This window comes from Pungitius pungitius, unplaced genomic scaffold (assembly GCF_949316345.1).
Source record: "Pungitius pungitius unplaced genomic scaffold, fPunPun2.1 scaffold_46, whole genome shotgun sequence".
Classification (NCBI taxonomy): Eukaryota; Metazoa; Chordata; class Actinopteri; order Perciformes; family Gasterosteidae; genus Pungitius; species Pungitius pungitius.
In genome coordinates, this window is record NW_026909835.1 from 69,031 (window position 1) to 82,330 (window position 13,300).

The window sequence follows — 13,300 nt, forward strand, 5'->3', positions numbered from 1 at the left end:
CCAACGGCAGGCGTGACATAATTTTTTGACGCATTATAAAGGATTAGGAAAAAGATAAAAAGCAGCTTACGGCCATACCTCTCTGGTTCCGCCCGATCTCGTCTGATCTCGGAAGCTAAGCAGAGCAGGGCCTGGTTAGTACCTGGATGGAAGACCGCCTGGGAATCCCAGGTGCCGTAAGCTTTTTCACTTCTCTCTGAAAGCCGCCGAGCGCCGCAGATTGTACACCTACAAATTACAAAAAGTATATCACATTGTCGAAGAGATGCATGTTTAGTGTTGTTTTAACGTTGGATATATAAGGAACTTAGACAATATCATCAAAATTGATTCCGTTTCATGGTTGCTAAATTAGTGTTGATCAACATTTAACAATTGGCATACTTTTGTTTGTAATTTAGCCGTTGAAATACAGGTGCTAACCCAACATGTTAGAATTGCCAGTGAAGAAAAGTAAAGTTACCTTCAGGTTTTAGGAACCTCTCTTGCCAATCCTAAGAACTGCTTCAATTTTAGAAAAAGAAACTCTTCTGATTATCTTTGACACGTTCTAAAGGATTAGGAAAAAGATAAAAAGCAGCTTACGGCCATACCTCTCTGGTTCCGCCCGATCTCGTCTGATCTCGGAAGCTAAGCAGAGCAGGGCCTGGATAGTACCTGGATGGAAGACCGCCTGGGAATCCCAGGTGCCGTAAGCTTTTTCACTTCTCTCTCCGAAAGCCGCCCAGCGCCGCAGATTGTACACCTACACAATTGTAAAAAGTATTTCACATTGTAGAAGAGATGCAATAGGAAGAAGATGAAAGGTGGCTTACGTCCATACCATCGTCAGGCCATTTGAGGTGGCGGGGACTGCAATGGCCATCCACCGATTGGCTGGGACTCCTGGGCGGGTCTTCTCTAGTCCATCCAATTTTCGGCATAGGATGTCACAGCCTTCTTTGCATACCCTTATTTAACCCACACAAAGATGCCAACGGCAGGCGTGACATAATTTTTTGACGCATTATAAAGGATTAGGAAAAAGATAAAAAGCAGCTTACGGCCATACCTCTCTGGTTCCGCCCGATCTCGTCTGATCTCGGAAGCTAAGCAGAGCAGGGCCTGGTTAGTACCTGGATGGAAGACCGCCTGGGAATCCCAGGTGCCGTAAGCTTTTTCACTTCTCTCTGAAAGCCGCCGAGCGCCGCAGATTGTACACCTACAAATTACAAAAAGTATATCACATTGTCGAAGAGATGCATGTTTAGTGTTGTTTTAACGTTGGATATATAAGGAACTTAGACAATATCATCAAAATTGATTCCGTTTCATGGTTGCTAAATTAGTGTTGATCAACATTTAACAATTGGCATACTTTTGTTTGTAATTTAGCCGTTGAAATACAGGTGCTAACCCAACATGTTAGAATTGCCAGTGAAGAAAAGTAAAGTTACCTTCAGGTTTTAGGAACCTCTCTTGCCAATCCTAAGAACTGCTTCAATTTTAGAAAAAGAAACTCTTCTGATTATCTTTGACACGTTCTAAAGGATTAGGAAAAAGATAAAAAGCAGCTTACGGCCATACCTCTCTGGTTCCGCCCGATCTCGTCTGATCTCGGAAGCTAAGCAGAGCAGGGCCTGGTTAGTACCTGGATGGAAGACCGCCTGGGAATCCCAGGTGCCGTAAGCTTTTTCACTTCTCTCTCCGAAAGCCGCCCAGCGCCGCAGATTGTACACCTACACAATTGTAAAAAGTATTTCACATTGTAGAAGAGATGCAATAGGAAGAAGATGAAAGGTGGCTTACGTCCATACCATCGTCAGGCCATTTGAGGTGGCGGGGACTGCAATGGCCATCCACCGATTGGCTGGGACTCCTGGGCGGGTCTTCTCTAGTCCATCCAATTTTCGGTATAGGATGTCACAGCCTTCTTTGCATACCCTTATTTAACCCACACAAAGATGCCAACGGCAGGCGTGACATAATTTTTTGACGCATTATAAAGGATTAGGAAAAAGATAAAAAGCAGCTTACGGCCATACCTCTCTGGTTCCGCCCGATCTCGTCTGATCTCGGAAGCTAAGCAGAGCAGGGCCTGGTTAGTACCTGGATGGAAGACCGCCTGGGAATCCCAGGTGCCGTAAGCTTTTTCACTTCTCTCTCCGAAAGCCGCCCAGCGCCGCAGATTGTACACCTACACAATTGTAAAAAGTATTTCACATTGTAGAAGAGATGCAATAGGAAGAAGATGAAAGGTGGCTTACGTCCATACCATCGTCAGGCCATTTGAGGTGGCGGGGACTGCAATGGCCATCCACCGATTGGCTGGGACTCCTGGGCGGGTCTTCTCTAGTCCATCCAATTTTCGGCATAGGATGTCACAGCCTTCTTTGCATACCCTTATTTAACCCACACAAAGATGCCAACGGCAGGCGTGACATAATTTTTTGACGCATTATAAAGGATTAGGAAAAAGATAAAAAGCAGCTTACGGCCATACCTCTCTGGTTCCGCCCGATCTCGTCTGATCTCGGAAGCTAAGCAGAGCAGGGCCTGGTTAGTACCTGGATGGAAGACCGCCTGGGAATCCCAGGTGCCGTAAGCTTTTTCACTTCTCTCTGAAAGCCGCCGAGCGCCGCAGATTGTACACCTACAAATTACAAAAAGTATATCACATTGTCGAAGAGATGCATGTTTAGTGTTGTTTTAACGTTGGATATATAAGGAACTTAGACAATATCATCAAAATTGATTCCGTTTCATGGTTGCTAAATTAGTGTTGATCAACATTTAACAATTGGCCTACTTTTGTTTGTAATTTAGCCGTTGAAATACAGGTGCTAACCCAACATGTTAGAATTGCCAGTGAAGAAAAGTAAAGTTACCTTCAGGTTTTAGGAACCTCTCTTGCCAATCCTAAGAACTGCTTCAATTTTAGAAAAAGAAACTCTTCTGATTATCTTTGACACGTTTTAAAGGATTAGGAAAAAGATCAAAAGCAGCTTACGGCCATACCTCTCTGGTTCCGCCCGATCTCGTCTGATCTCGGAAGCTAAGCAGAGCAGGGCCTGGTTAGTACCTGGATGGAAGACCGCCTGGGAATCCCAGGTGCCGTAAGCTTTTCACTTCTCTCTGAAAGCTGCCGAGCGCCGCAGATTGTACACCTACAAATTACAAAAAGTACATCACATTGTCGAAGAGATGCATGTTTAGTGTTGTTTTAACGTTGGATATATAAGGAACTTAGACAATATCATCAAAATTGATTCCGTTTCATGGTTGCTAAATTAGTGTTGATCAACATTTAACAATTGGCATACTTTTGTTTGTAATTTAGCCGTTGAAATACAGGTGCTAACCCAACATGTTAGAATTGCCAGTGAAGAAAAGTAAAGTTACCTTCAGGTTTTAGGAACCTCTCTTGCCAATCCTAAGAACTGCTTCAATTTTAGAAAAAGAAACTCTTCTGATTATCTTTGACACGTTCTAAAGGATTAGGAAAAAGATAAAAAGCAGCTTACGGCCATACCTCTCTGGTTCCGCCCGATCTCGTCTGATCTCGGAAGCTAAGCAGAGCAGGGCCTGGTTAGTACCTGGATGGAAGACCGCCTGGGAATCCCAGGTGCCGTAAGCTTTTTCACTTCTCTCTGAAAGCCGCCGAGCGCCGCAGATTGTACACCTACAAATTACAAAAAGTATATCACATTGTCGAAGAGATGCATGTTTAGTGTTGTTTTAACGTTGGATATATAAGGAACTTAGACAATATCATCAAAATTGATTCCGTTTCATGGTTGCTAAATTAGTGTTGATCAACATTTAACAATTGGCCTACTTTTGTTTGTAATTTAGCCGTTGAAATACAGGTGCTAACCCAACATGTTAGAATTGCCAGTGAAGAAAAGTAAAGTTACCTTCAGGTTTTAGGAACCTCTCTTGCCAATCCTAAGAACTGCTTCAATTTTAGAAAAAGAAACTCTTCTGATTATCTTTGACACGTTTTAAAGGATTAGGAAAAAGATAAAAAGCAGCTTACGGCCATACCTCTCTGGTTCCGCCCGATCTCGTCTGATCTCGGAAGCTAAGCAGAGCAGGGCCTGGTTAGTACCTGGATGGAAGACCGCCTGGGGATCCCAGGTGCCGTAAGCTTTTTCTCTTCTCTCTCCGAAAGCCGCCCAGCGCCGCAGATTGTACACCTACACAATTGTAAAAAGTATTTCACATTGTAGAAGAGATGCAATAGGAAGAAGATGAAAGGTGGCTTACGTCCATACCATCGTCAGGCCATTTGAGGTGGCGGGGACTGCAATGGCCATCCACCGATTGGCTGGGACTTCTGGGCGGGTCTTCTCTAGTCCATCCAATTTTCGGCATAGGATGTCACAGCCTTCTTTGCATACCCTTATTTAACCCACACAAAGATGCCAACGGCAGGCGTGACATAATTTTTTGACGCATTATAAAGGATTAGGAAAAAGATAAAAAGCAGCTTACGGCCATACCTCTCTGGTTCCGCCCGATCTCGTCTGATCTCGGAAGTTAAGCAGAGCAGGGCCTGGTTAGTACCTGGATGGAAGACCGCCTGGGAATCCCAGGTGCCGTAAGCTTTTTCACTTCTCTCTGAAAGCCGCCGAGCGCCGCAGATTGTACACCTACAAATTACAAAAAGTACATCACATTGTCGAAGAGATGCATGTTTAGTGTTGTTTTAACGTTGGATATATAAGGAACTTAGACAATATCATCAAAATTGATTCCGTTTCATGGTTGCTAAATTAGTGTTGATCAACATTTAACAATTGGCATACTTTTGTTTGTAATTTAGCCGTTGAAATACAGGTGCTAACCCAACATGTTAGAATTGCCAGTGAAGAAAAGTAAAGTTACCTTCAGGTTTTAGGAACCTCTCTTGCCAATCCTAAGAACTGCTTCAATTTTAGAAAAAGAAACTTTTCTGATTATCTTTGACACGTTCTAAAGGATTAGGAAAAAGATATTAAAGCAGCTTACGGCCATACCTCTCTGGTTCCGCCCGATCTCGTCTGATCTCGGAAGCTAAGCAGAGCAGGGCCTGGATAGTACCTGGATGGAAGACCGCCTGGGAATCCCAGGTGCCGTAAGCTTTTTCACTTCTCTCTCCGAAAGCCGCCCAGCGCCGCAGATTGTACACCTACACAATTGTAAAAAGTATTTCACATTGTAGAAGAGATGCAATAGGAAGAAGATGAAAGGTGGCTTACGTCCATACCATCGTCAGGCCATTTGAGGTGGCGTGGACTGCAATGGCCATCCACCGATTGGCTGGGACTCCTGGGCGGGTCTTCTCTAGTCCATCCAATTTTCGGCATAGGATGTCACAGCCTTCTTTGCATACCCTTATTTAACCCACACAAAGATGCCAACGGCAGGCGTGACATAATTTTTTGACGCATTATAAAGGATTAGGAAAAAGATAAAAAGCAGCTTACGGCCATACCTCTCTGGTTCCGCCCGATCTCGTCTGATCTCGGAAGCTAAGCAGAGCAGGGCCTGGTTAGTACCTGGATGGAAGACCGCCTGGGAATCCCAGGTGCCGTAAGCTTTTTCACTTCTCTCTGAAAGCCGCCGAGCGCCGCAGATTGTACACCTACAAATTACAAAAAGTATATCACATTGTCGAAGAGATGCATGTTTAGTGTTGTTTTAACGTTGGATATATAAGGAACTTAGACAATATCATCAAAATTGATTCCGTTTGATGGTTGCTAAATTAGTGTTGATCAACATTTAACAATTGGCCTACTTTTGTTTGTAATTTAGCCGTTGAAATACAGGTGCTAACCCAACATGTTAGAATTGCCAGTGAAGAAAAGTAAAGTTACCTTCAGGTTTTAGGAACCTCTCTTGCCAATCCTAAGAACTGCTTTAATTTTAGAAAAAGAAACTCTTCTGATTATCTTTGACACGTTTTAAAGGATTAGGAAAAAGATAAAAAGCAGCGTACGGCCATACCTCTCTGGTTCCGCCCGATCTCGTCTGATCTCGGAAGCTAAGCAGAGCAGGGCCTGGTTAGTACCTGGATGGAAGACCGCCTGGGAATCCCAGGTGCCGTAAGCTTTTTCACTTCTGTCTCCGAAAGCCGCCCAGCGCCGCAGATTGTACACCTACACAATTGTAAAAAGTATTTCACATTGTAGAAGAGATGCAATAGGAAGAAGATGAAAGGTGGCTTACGTCCATACCATCGTCAGGCCATTTGAGGTGGCGGGGACTGCAATGGCCATCCACCGATTGGCTGGGACTCCTGGGCGGGTCTTCTCTAGTCCATCCAATTTTCGGCATAGGATGTCACAGCCTTCTTTGCATACCCTTATTTAACCCACACAAAGATGCCAACGGCAGGCGTGACATAATTTTTTGACGCATTATAAAGGATTAGGAAAAAGATAAAAAGCAGCTTACGGCCATACCTCTCTGGTTCCGCCCGATCTCGTCTGATCTCGGAAGCTAAGCAGAGCAGGGCCTGGTTAGTACCTGGATGGAAGACCGCCTGGGAATCCCAGGTGCCGTAAGCTTTTTCACTTCTCTCTGAAAGCTGCCGAGCGCCGCAGATTGTACACCTACAAATTACAAAAAGTACATCACATTGTCGAAGAGATGCATGTTTAGTGTTGTTTTAACGTTGGATATATAAGGAACTTAGACAATATCATCAAAATTGATTCCGTTTCATGGTTGCTAAATTAGTGTTGATCAACATTTAACAATTGGCATACTTTTGTTTGTAATTTAGCCGTTGAAATACAGGTGCTAACCCAACATATTAGAATTGCCAGTGAAGAAAAGTAAAGTTACCTTCAGGTTTTAGGAACCTCTCTTGCCAATCCTAAGAACTGCTTCAATTTTAGAAAAAGAAACTTTTCTGATTATCTTTGACACGTTCTAAAGGATTAGGAAAAAGATAAAAAGCAGCTTACGGCCATACCTCTCTGGTTCCGCCCGATCTCGTCTGATCTCGGAAGCTAAGCAGAGCAGGGCCTGGTTAGTACCTGGATGGAAGACCGCCTGGGAATCCCAGGTGCCGTAAGCTTTTTCACTTCTCTCTGAAAGCCGCCGAGCGCCGCAGATTGTACACCTACAAATTACAAAAAGTATATCACATTGTCGAAGAGATGCATGTTTAGTGTTGTTTTAACGTTGGATATATAAGGAACTTAGACAATATCATCAAAATTGATTCCGTTTCATGGTTGCTAAATTAGTGTTGATCAACATTTAACAATTGGCCTACTTTTGTTTGTAATTTAGCCGTTGAAATACAGGTGCTAACCCAACATGTTAGAATTGCCAGTGAAGAAAAGTAAAGTTACCTTCAGGTTTTAGGAACCTCTCTTGCCAATCCTAAGAACTGCTTCAATTTTAGAAAAAGAAACTCTTCTGATTATCTTTGACACGTTTTAAAGGATTAGGAAAAAGATAAAAAGCAGCTTACGGCCATACCTCTCTGGTTCCGCCCGATCTCGTCTGATCTCGGAAGCTAAGCAGAGCAGGGCCTGGTTAGTACCTGGATGGAAGACCGCCTGGGAATCCCAGGTGCCGTAAGCTTTTTCACTTCTCTCTGAAAGCTGCCGAGCGCCGCAGATTGTACACCTACAAATTACAAAAAGTACATCACATTGTCGAAGAGATGCATGTTTAGTGTTGTTTTAACGTTGGATATATAAGGAACTTAGACAATATCATCAAAATTGATTCCGTTTCATGGTTGCTAAATTAGTGTTGATCAACATTTAACAATTGGCATACTTTTGTTTGTAATTTAGCCGTTGAAATACAGGTGCTAACCCAACATGTTAGAATTGCCAGTGAAGAAAAGTAAAGTTACCTTCAGGTTTTAGGAACCTCTCTTGCCAATCCTAAGAACTGCTTCAATTTTAGAAAAAGAAACTCTTCTGATTATCTTTGACACGTTTTAAAGGATTAGGAAAAAGATCAAAAGCAGCTTACGGCCATACCTCTCTGGTTCCGCCCGATCTCGTCTGATCTCGGAAGCTAAGCAGAGCAGGGCCTGGTTAGTACCTGGATGGAAGACCGCCTGGGAATCCCAGGTGCCGTAAGCTTTTTCACTTCTCTCTGAAAGCTGCCGAGCGCCGCAGATTGTACACCTACAAATTACAAAAAGTACATCACATTGTCGAAGAGATGCATGTTTAGTGTTGTTTTAACGTTGGATATATAAGGAACTTAGACAATATCATCAAAATTGATTCCGTTTCATGGTTGCTAAATTAGTGTTGATCAACATTTAACAATTGGCATACTTTTGTTTGTAATTTAGCCGTTGAAATACAGGTGCTAACCCAACATATTAGAATTGCCAGTGAAGAAAAGTAAAGTTACCTTCAGGTTTTAGGAACCTCTCTTGCCAATCCTAAGAACTGCTTCAATTTTAGAAAAAGAAACTTTTCTGATTATCTTTGACACGTTCTAAAGGATTAGGAAAAAGATAAAAAGCAGCTTACGGCCATACCTCTCTGGTTCCGCCCGATCTCGTCTGATCTCGGAAGCTAAGCAGAGCAGGGCCTGGTTAGTACCTGGATGGAAGACCGCCTGGGAATCCCAGGTGCCGTAAGCTTTTTCACTTCTCTCTGAAAGCCGCCAAGCGCCGCAGATTGTACACCTACAAATTACAAAAAGTATATCACATTGTCGAAGAGATGCATGTTTAGTGTTGTTTTAACGTTGGATATATAAGGAACTTAGACAATATCATCAAAATTGATTCCGTTTCATGGTTGCTAAATTAGTGTTGATCAACATTTAACAATTGGCCTACTTTTGTTTGTAATTTAGCCGTTGAAATACAGGTGCTAACCCAACATGTTAGAATTGCCAGTGAAGAAAAGTAAAGTTACCTTCAGGTTTTAGGAACCTCTCTTGCCAATCCTAAGAACTGCTTCAATTTTAGAAAAAGAAACTCTTCTGATTATCTTTGACACGTTTTAAAGGATTAGGAAAAAGATAAAAAGCAGCTTACGGCCATACCTCTCTGGTTCCGCCCGATCTCGTCTGATCTCGGAAGCTAAGCAGAGCAGGGCCTGGTTAGTACCTGGATGGAAGACCGCCTGGGAATCCCAGGTGCCGTAAGCTTTTTCACTTCTCTCTGAAAGCTGCCGAGCGCCGCAGATTGTACACCTACAAATTACAAAAAGTACATCACATTGTCGAAGAGATGCATGTTTAGTGTTGTTTTAACGTTGGATATATAAGGAACTTAGACAATATCATCAAAATTGATTCCGTTTCATGGTTGCTAAATTAGTGTTGATCAACATTTAACAATTGGCATACTTTTGTTTGTAATTTAGCCGTTGAAATACAGGTGCTAACCCAACATGTTAGAATTGCCAGTGAAGAAAAGTAAAGTTACCTTCAGGTTTTAGGAACCTCTCTTGCCAATCCTAAGAACTGCTTCAATTTTAGAAAAAGAAACTCTTCTGATTATCTTTGACACGTTTTAAAGGATTAGGAAAAAGATCAAAAGCAGCTTACGGCCATACCTCTCTGGTTCCGCCCGATCTCGTCTGATCTCGGAAGCTAAGCAGAGCAGGGCCTGGTTAGTACCTGGATGGAAGACCGCCTGGGAATCCCAGGTGCCGTAAGCTTTTTCACTTCTCTCTCCGAAAGCCGCCCAGCGCCGCAGATTGTACACCTACACAATTGTAAAAAGTATTTCACATTGTAGAAGAGATGCAATAGGAAGAAGATGAAAGGTGGCTTACGTCCATACCATCGTCAGGCCATTTGAGGTGGCGGGGACTGCAATGGCCATCCACCGATTGGCTGGGACTCCTGGGCGGGTCTTCTCTAGTCCATCCAATTTTCGGCATAGGATGTCACAGCCTTCTTTGCATACCCTTATTTAACCCACACAAAGATGCCAACGGCAGGCGTGACATAATTTTTTGACGCATTATAAAGGATTAGGAAAAAGATAAAAAGCAGCTTACGGCCATACGTCTCTGGTTCCGCCCGATCTCGTCTGATCTCGGAAGCTAAGCAGAGCAGGGCCTGGTTAGTACCTGGATGGAAGACCGCCTGGGAATCCCAGGTGCCGTAAGCTTTTTCACTTCTCTCTGAAAGCCGCCGAGCGCCGCAGATTGTACACCTACAAATTACAAAAAGTATATCACATTGTCGAAGAGATGCATGTTTAGTGTTGTTTTAACGTTGGATATATAAGGAACTTAGACAATATCATCAAAATTGATTCCGTTTCATGGTTGCTAAATTAGTGTTGATCAACATTTAACAATTGGCATACTTTTGTTTGTAATTTAGCCGTTGAAATACAGGTGCTAACCCAACATGTTAGAATTGCCAGTGAAGAAAAGTAAAGTTACCTTCAGGTTTTAGGAACCTCTCTTGCCAATCCTAAGAACTGCTTCAATTTTAGAAAAAGAAACTCTTCTGATTATCTTTGACACGTTCTAAAGGATTAGGAAAAAGATAAAAAGCAGCTTACGGCCATACCTCTCTGGTTCCGCCCGATCTCGTCTGATCTCAGAAGCTAAGCAGAGCAGGGCCTGGTTAGTACCTGGATGGAAGACCGCCTGGGAATCCCAGGTGCCGTAAGCTTTTTCACTTCTCTCTCCGAAAGCCGCCCAGCGCCGCAGATTGTACACCTACACAATTGTAAAAAGTATTTCACATTGTAGAAGAGATGCAATAGGAAGAAGATGAAAGGTGGCTTACGTCCATACCATCGTCAGGCCATTTGAGGTGGCGGGGACTGCAATGGCCATCCACCGATTGGCTGGGACTCCTGGGCGGGTCTTCTCTAGTCCATCCAATTTTCGGCATAGGATGTCACAGCCTGCTTTGCATACCCTTATTTAACCCACACAAAGATGCCAACGGCAGGCGTGACATAATTTTTTGACGCATTATAAAGGATTAGGAAAAAGATTAAAAGCAGCTTACGGCCATACCTCTCTGGTTCCGCCCGATCTCGTCTGATCTCGGAAGCTAAGCAGAGCAGGGCCTGGTTAGTACCTGGATGGAAGACCGCCTGGGAATCCCAGGTGCCGTAAGCTTTTTCACTTCTCTCTGAAAGCCGCCGAGCGCCGCAGATTGTACACCTACAAATTACAAAAAGTATATCACATTGTCGAAGAGATGCATGTTTAGTGTTGTTTTAACGTTGGATATATAAGGAACTTAGACAATATCATCAAAATTGATTCCGTTTCATGGTTGCTAAATTAGTGTTGATCAACATTTAACAATTGGCCTACTTTTGTTTGTAATTTAGCCGTTGAAATACAGGTGCTAACCCAACATGTTAGAATTGCCAGTGAAGAAAAGTAAAGTTACCTTCAGGTTTTAGGAACCTCTCTTGCCAATCCTAAGAACTGCTTCAATTTTAGAAAAAGAAACTTTTCTGATTATCTTTGACACGTTCTAAAGGATTAGGAAAAAGATATTAAAGCAGCTTACGGCCATACCTCTCTGGTTCCGCCCGATCTCGTCTGATCTCGGAAGCTAAGCAGAGCAGGGCCTGGTTAGTACCTGGATGGAAGACCGCCTGGGAATCCCAGGTGCCGTAAGCTTTTTCACTTCTCTCTCCGAAAGCCGCCCAGCGCCGCAGATTGTACACCTACACAATTGTAAAAAGTATTTCACATTGTAGAAGAGATGCAATAGGAAGAAGATGAAAGGTGGCTTACGTCCATACCATCGTCAGGCCATTTGAGGTGGCGGGGACTGCAATGGCCATCCACCGATTGGCTGGGACTCCTGGGCGGGTCTTCTCTAGTCCATCCAATTTTCGGCATAGGATGTCACAGCCTTCTTTGCATACCCTTATTTAACCCACACAAAGATGCCAACGGCAGGCGTGACATAATTTTTTGACGCATTATAAAGGATTAGGAAAAAGATAAAAAGCAGCTTACGGCCATACCTCTCTGGTTCCGCCCGATCTCGTCTGATCTCGGAAGCTAAGCAGAGCAGGGCCTGGTTAGTACCTGGATGGAAGACCGCCTGGGAATCCCAGGTGCCGTAAGCTTTTTCACTTCTCTCTGAAAGCCGCCGAGCGCCGCAGATTGTACACCTACAAATTACAAAAAGTATATCACATTGTCGAAGAGATGCATGTTTAGTGTTGTTTTAACGTTGGATATATAAGGAACTTAGACAATATCATCAAAATTGATTCCGTTTCATGGTTGCTAAATTAGTGTTGATCAACATTTAACAATTGGCATACTTTTGTTTGTAATTTAGCCGTTGAAATACAGGTGCTAACCCAACATGTTAGAATTGCCAGTGAAGAAAAGTAAAGTTACCTTCAGGTTTTAGGAACCTCTCTTGCCAATCCTAAGAACTGCTTCAATTTTAGAAAAAGAAACTCTTCTGATTATCTTTGACACGTTTTAAAGGATTAGGAAAAAGATAAAAAGCAGCGTACGGCCATACCTCTCTAGTTCCGCCCGATTTCGTCTGATCTCGGAAGCTAAACAGAGCAGGGCCTGGTTAGTACCTGGATGGAAGACCGCCTGGGAATCCCAGGTGCCGTAAGCTTTTTCACTTCTCTCTCCGAAAGCCGCCCAGCGCCGCAGATTGTACACCCACACAATTGTAAAAAGTATTTCACATTGTAGAAGAGATGCAATAGGAAGAAGATGAAAGGTGGCTTATGTCCATACCATCGTCAGGCCATTTGAGGTGGCGGGGACTGCAATGGCCATCCACCGATTGGCTGGGACTCCTGGGCGGGTCTTCTCTAGTCCATCCAATTTTCGGCATAGGATGTCACAGCCTTCTTTGCATACCCTTATTTAACCCACACAAAGATGCCAACGGCAGGCGTGACATAATTTTTTGACGCATTATAAAGGATTAGGAAAAAGATAAAAAGCAGCTTACGGCCATACCTCTCTGGTTCCGCCCGATCTCGTCTGATCTCGGAAGCTAAGCAGAGCAGGGCCTGGTTAGTACCTGGATGGAAGACCGCCTGGGAATCCCAGGTGCCGTAAGCTTTTTCACTTCTCTCTCCGAAAGCCGCCCAGCGCCGCAGATTGTACACCTACACAATTGTAAAAAGTATTTCACATTGTAGAAGAGATGCAATAGGAAGAAGATGAAAGGTGGCTTACGTCCATACCATCGTCAGGCCATTTGAGGTGGCGGGGACTGCAATGGCCATCCACCGATTGGCTGGGACTCCTGGGCGGGTCTTCTCTAGTCCATCCAATTTTCGGCATAGGATGTCACAGCCTTCTTTGCATACCCTTATTTAACCCACACAAAGATGCCAACGGCAGGCGTGACATAA

General features: G+C 43.6%; 26 non-coding genes and 1 pseudogene across 26 annotated transcripts; all 27 read left to right on the forward strand.

The window, feature by feature from the left end:
* The first annotated feature begins 64 nt into the window (after positions 1 to 64).
* On the forward strand, positions 65 to 183 carry LOC134112233 (5S ribosomal RNA). The gene has a single exon (XR_009945571.1). It is a non-coding gene; the product is annotated as a 5S ribosomal RNA (ribosomal RNA).
* A 396-nt stretch (positions 184 to 579) lies between these two features.
* Positions 580 to 698, forward strand: LOC134112403 (5S ribosomal RNA). Its single transcript, XR_009945739.1, has one exon. It is a non-coding gene; the product is annotated as a 5S ribosomal RNA (ribosomal RNA).
* A 339-nt stretch (positions 699 to 1,037) lies between these two features.
* Positions 1,038 to 1,156, forward strand: LOC134112234 (5S ribosomal RNA). The gene has a single exon (XR_009945572.1). It is a non-coding gene; the product is annotated as a 5S ribosomal RNA (ribosomal RNA).
* A 396-nt stretch (positions 1,157 to 1,552) lies between these two features.
* On the forward strand, positions 1,553 to 1,671 carry LOC134112235 (5S ribosomal RNA). Its single transcript, XR_009945573.1, has one exon. It is a non-coding gene; the product is annotated as a 5S ribosomal RNA (ribosomal RNA).
* Positions 1,672 to 2,010: 339 nt separating this feature from the next.
* On the forward strand, positions 2,011 to 2,129 carry LOC134112236 (5S ribosomal RNA). Its single transcript, XR_009945574.1, has one exon. It is a non-coding gene; the product is annotated as a 5S ribosomal RNA (ribosomal RNA).
* A 339-nt stretch (positions 2,130 to 2,468) lies between these two features.
* LOC134112238 (5S ribosomal RNA) lies at positions 2,469 to 2,587 on the forward strand. Its single transcript, XR_009945576.1, has one exon. It is a non-coding gene; the product is annotated as a 5S ribosomal RNA (ribosomal RNA).
* A 396-nt stretch (positions 2,588 to 2,983) lies between these two features.
* Positions 2,984 to 3,102, forward strand: LOC134112239 (5S ribosomal RNA). The gene has a single exon (XR_009945577.1). It is a non-coding gene; the product is annotated as a 5S ribosomal RNA (ribosomal RNA).
* Positions 3,103 to 3,497: 395 nt separating this feature from the next.
* LOC134112240 (5S ribosomal RNA) lies at positions 3,498 to 3,616 on the forward strand. Its single transcript, XR_009945578.1, has one exon. It is a non-coding gene; the product is annotated as a 5S ribosomal RNA (ribosomal RNA).
* Positions 3,617 to 4,012: 396 nt separating this feature from the next.
* On the forward strand, positions 4,013 to 4,131 carry LOC134112457 (5S ribosomal RNA). The gene has a single exon (XR_009945793.1). It is a non-coding gene; the product is annotated as a 5S ribosomal RNA (ribosomal RNA).
* A 339-nt stretch (positions 4,132 to 4,470) lies between these two features.
* On the forward strand, positions 4,471 to 4,589 carry LOC134112186 (5S ribosomal RNA). Its single transcript, XR_009945525.1, has one exon. It is a non-coding gene; the product is annotated as a 5S ribosomal RNA (ribosomal RNA).
* A 397-nt stretch (positions 4,590 to 4,986) lies between these two features.
* LOC134112404 (5S ribosomal RNA) lies at positions 4,987 to 5,105 on the forward strand. Its single transcript, XR_009945740.1, has one exon. It is a non-coding gene; the product is annotated as a 5S ribosomal RNA (ribosomal RNA).
* Positions 5,106 to 5,444: 339 nt separating this feature from the next.
* LOC134112241 (5S ribosomal RNA) lies at positions 5,445 to 5,563 on the forward strand. Its single transcript, XR_009945579.1, has one exon. It is a non-coding gene; the product is annotated as a 5S ribosomal RNA (ribosomal RNA).
* A 396-nt stretch (positions 5,564 to 5,959) lies between these two features.
* On the forward strand, positions 5,960 to 6,078 carry LOC134112436 (5S ribosomal RNA). The gene has a single exon (XR_009945772.1). It is a non-coding gene; the product is annotated as a 5S ribosomal RNA (ribosomal RNA).
* Positions 6,079 to 6,417: 339 nt separating this feature from the next.
* LOC134112242 (5S ribosomal RNA) lies at positions 6,418 to 6,536 on the forward strand. The gene has a single exon (XR_009945580.1). It is a non-coding gene; the product is annotated as a 5S ribosomal RNA (ribosomal RNA).
* Positions 6,537 to 6,932: 396 nt separating this feature from the next.
* LOC134112243 (5S ribosomal RNA) lies at positions 6,933 to 7,051 on the forward strand. The gene has a single exon (XR_009945581.1). It is a non-coding gene; the product is annotated as a 5S ribosomal RNA (ribosomal RNA).
* Positions 7,052 to 7,447: 396 nt separating this feature from the next.
* On the forward strand, positions 7,448 to 7,566 carry LOC134112244 (5S ribosomal RNA). The gene has a single exon (XR_009945582.1). It is a non-coding gene; the product is annotated as a 5S ribosomal RNA (ribosomal RNA).
* Positions 7,567 to 7,962: 396 nt separating this feature from the next.
* On the forward strand, positions 7,963 to 8,081 carry LOC134112245 (5S ribosomal RNA). Its single transcript, XR_009945583.1, has one exon. It is a non-coding gene; the product is annotated as a 5S ribosomal RNA (ribosomal RNA).
* A 396-nt stretch (positions 8,082 to 8,477) lies between these two features.
* On the forward strand, positions 8,478 to 8,596 carry LOC134112246 (5S ribosomal RNA). Its single transcript, XR_009945584.1, has one exon. It is a non-coding gene; the product is annotated as a 5S ribosomal RNA (ribosomal RNA).
* Positions 8,597 to 8,992: 396 nt separating this feature from the next.
* LOC134112247 (5S ribosomal RNA) lies at positions 8,993 to 9,111 on the forward strand. The gene has a single exon (XR_009945585.1). It is a non-coding gene; the product is annotated as a 5S ribosomal RNA (ribosomal RNA).
* A 396-nt stretch (positions 9,112 to 9,507) lies between these two features.
* Positions 9,508 to 9,626, forward strand: LOC134112249 (5S ribosomal RNA). Its single transcript, XR_009945587.1, has one exon. It is a non-coding gene; the product is annotated as a 5S ribosomal RNA (ribosomal RNA).
* Positions 9,627 to 9,965: 339 nt separating this feature from the next.
* Positions 9,966 to 10,084, forward strand: LOC134112459 (5S ribosomal RNA). The gene has a single exon (XR_009945795.1). It is a non-coding gene; the product is annotated as a 5S ribosomal RNA (ribosomal RNA).
* A 396-nt stretch (positions 10,085 to 10,480) lies between these two features.
* LOC134112445 (5S ribosomal RNA) lies at positions 10,481 to 10,599 on the forward strand. The gene has a single exon (XR_009945781.1). It is a non-coding gene; the product is annotated as a 5S ribosomal RNA (ribosomal RNA).
* A 339-nt stretch (positions 10,600 to 10,938) lies between these two features.
* LOC134112250 (5S ribosomal RNA) lies at positions 10,939 to 11,057 on the forward strand. The gene has a single exon (XR_009945588.1). It is a non-coding gene; the product is annotated as a 5S ribosomal RNA (ribosomal RNA).
* Positions 11,058 to 11,454: 397 nt separating this feature from the next.
* On the forward strand, positions 11,455 to 11,573 carry LOC134112251 (5S ribosomal RNA). The gene has a single exon (XR_009945589.1). It is a non-coding gene; the product is annotated as a 5S ribosomal RNA (ribosomal RNA).
* Positions 11,574 to 11,912: 339 nt separating this feature from the next.
* LOC134112252 (5S ribosomal RNA) lies at positions 11,913 to 12,031 on the forward strand. The gene has a single exon (XR_009945590.1). It is a non-coding gene; the product is annotated as a 5S ribosomal RNA (ribosomal RNA).
* A 396-nt stretch (positions 12,032 to 12,427) lies between these two features.
* Positions 12,428 to 12,546, forward strand: LOC134112503 (5S ribosomal RNA; annotated as a pseudogene).
* A 339-nt stretch (positions 12,547 to 12,885) lies between these two features.
* On the forward strand, positions 12,886 to 13,004 carry LOC134112253 (5S ribosomal RNA). Its single transcript, XR_009945591.1, has one exon. It is a non-coding gene; the product is annotated as a 5S ribosomal RNA (ribosomal RNA).
* Positions 13,005 to 13,300: the final 296 nt, after the last annotated feature.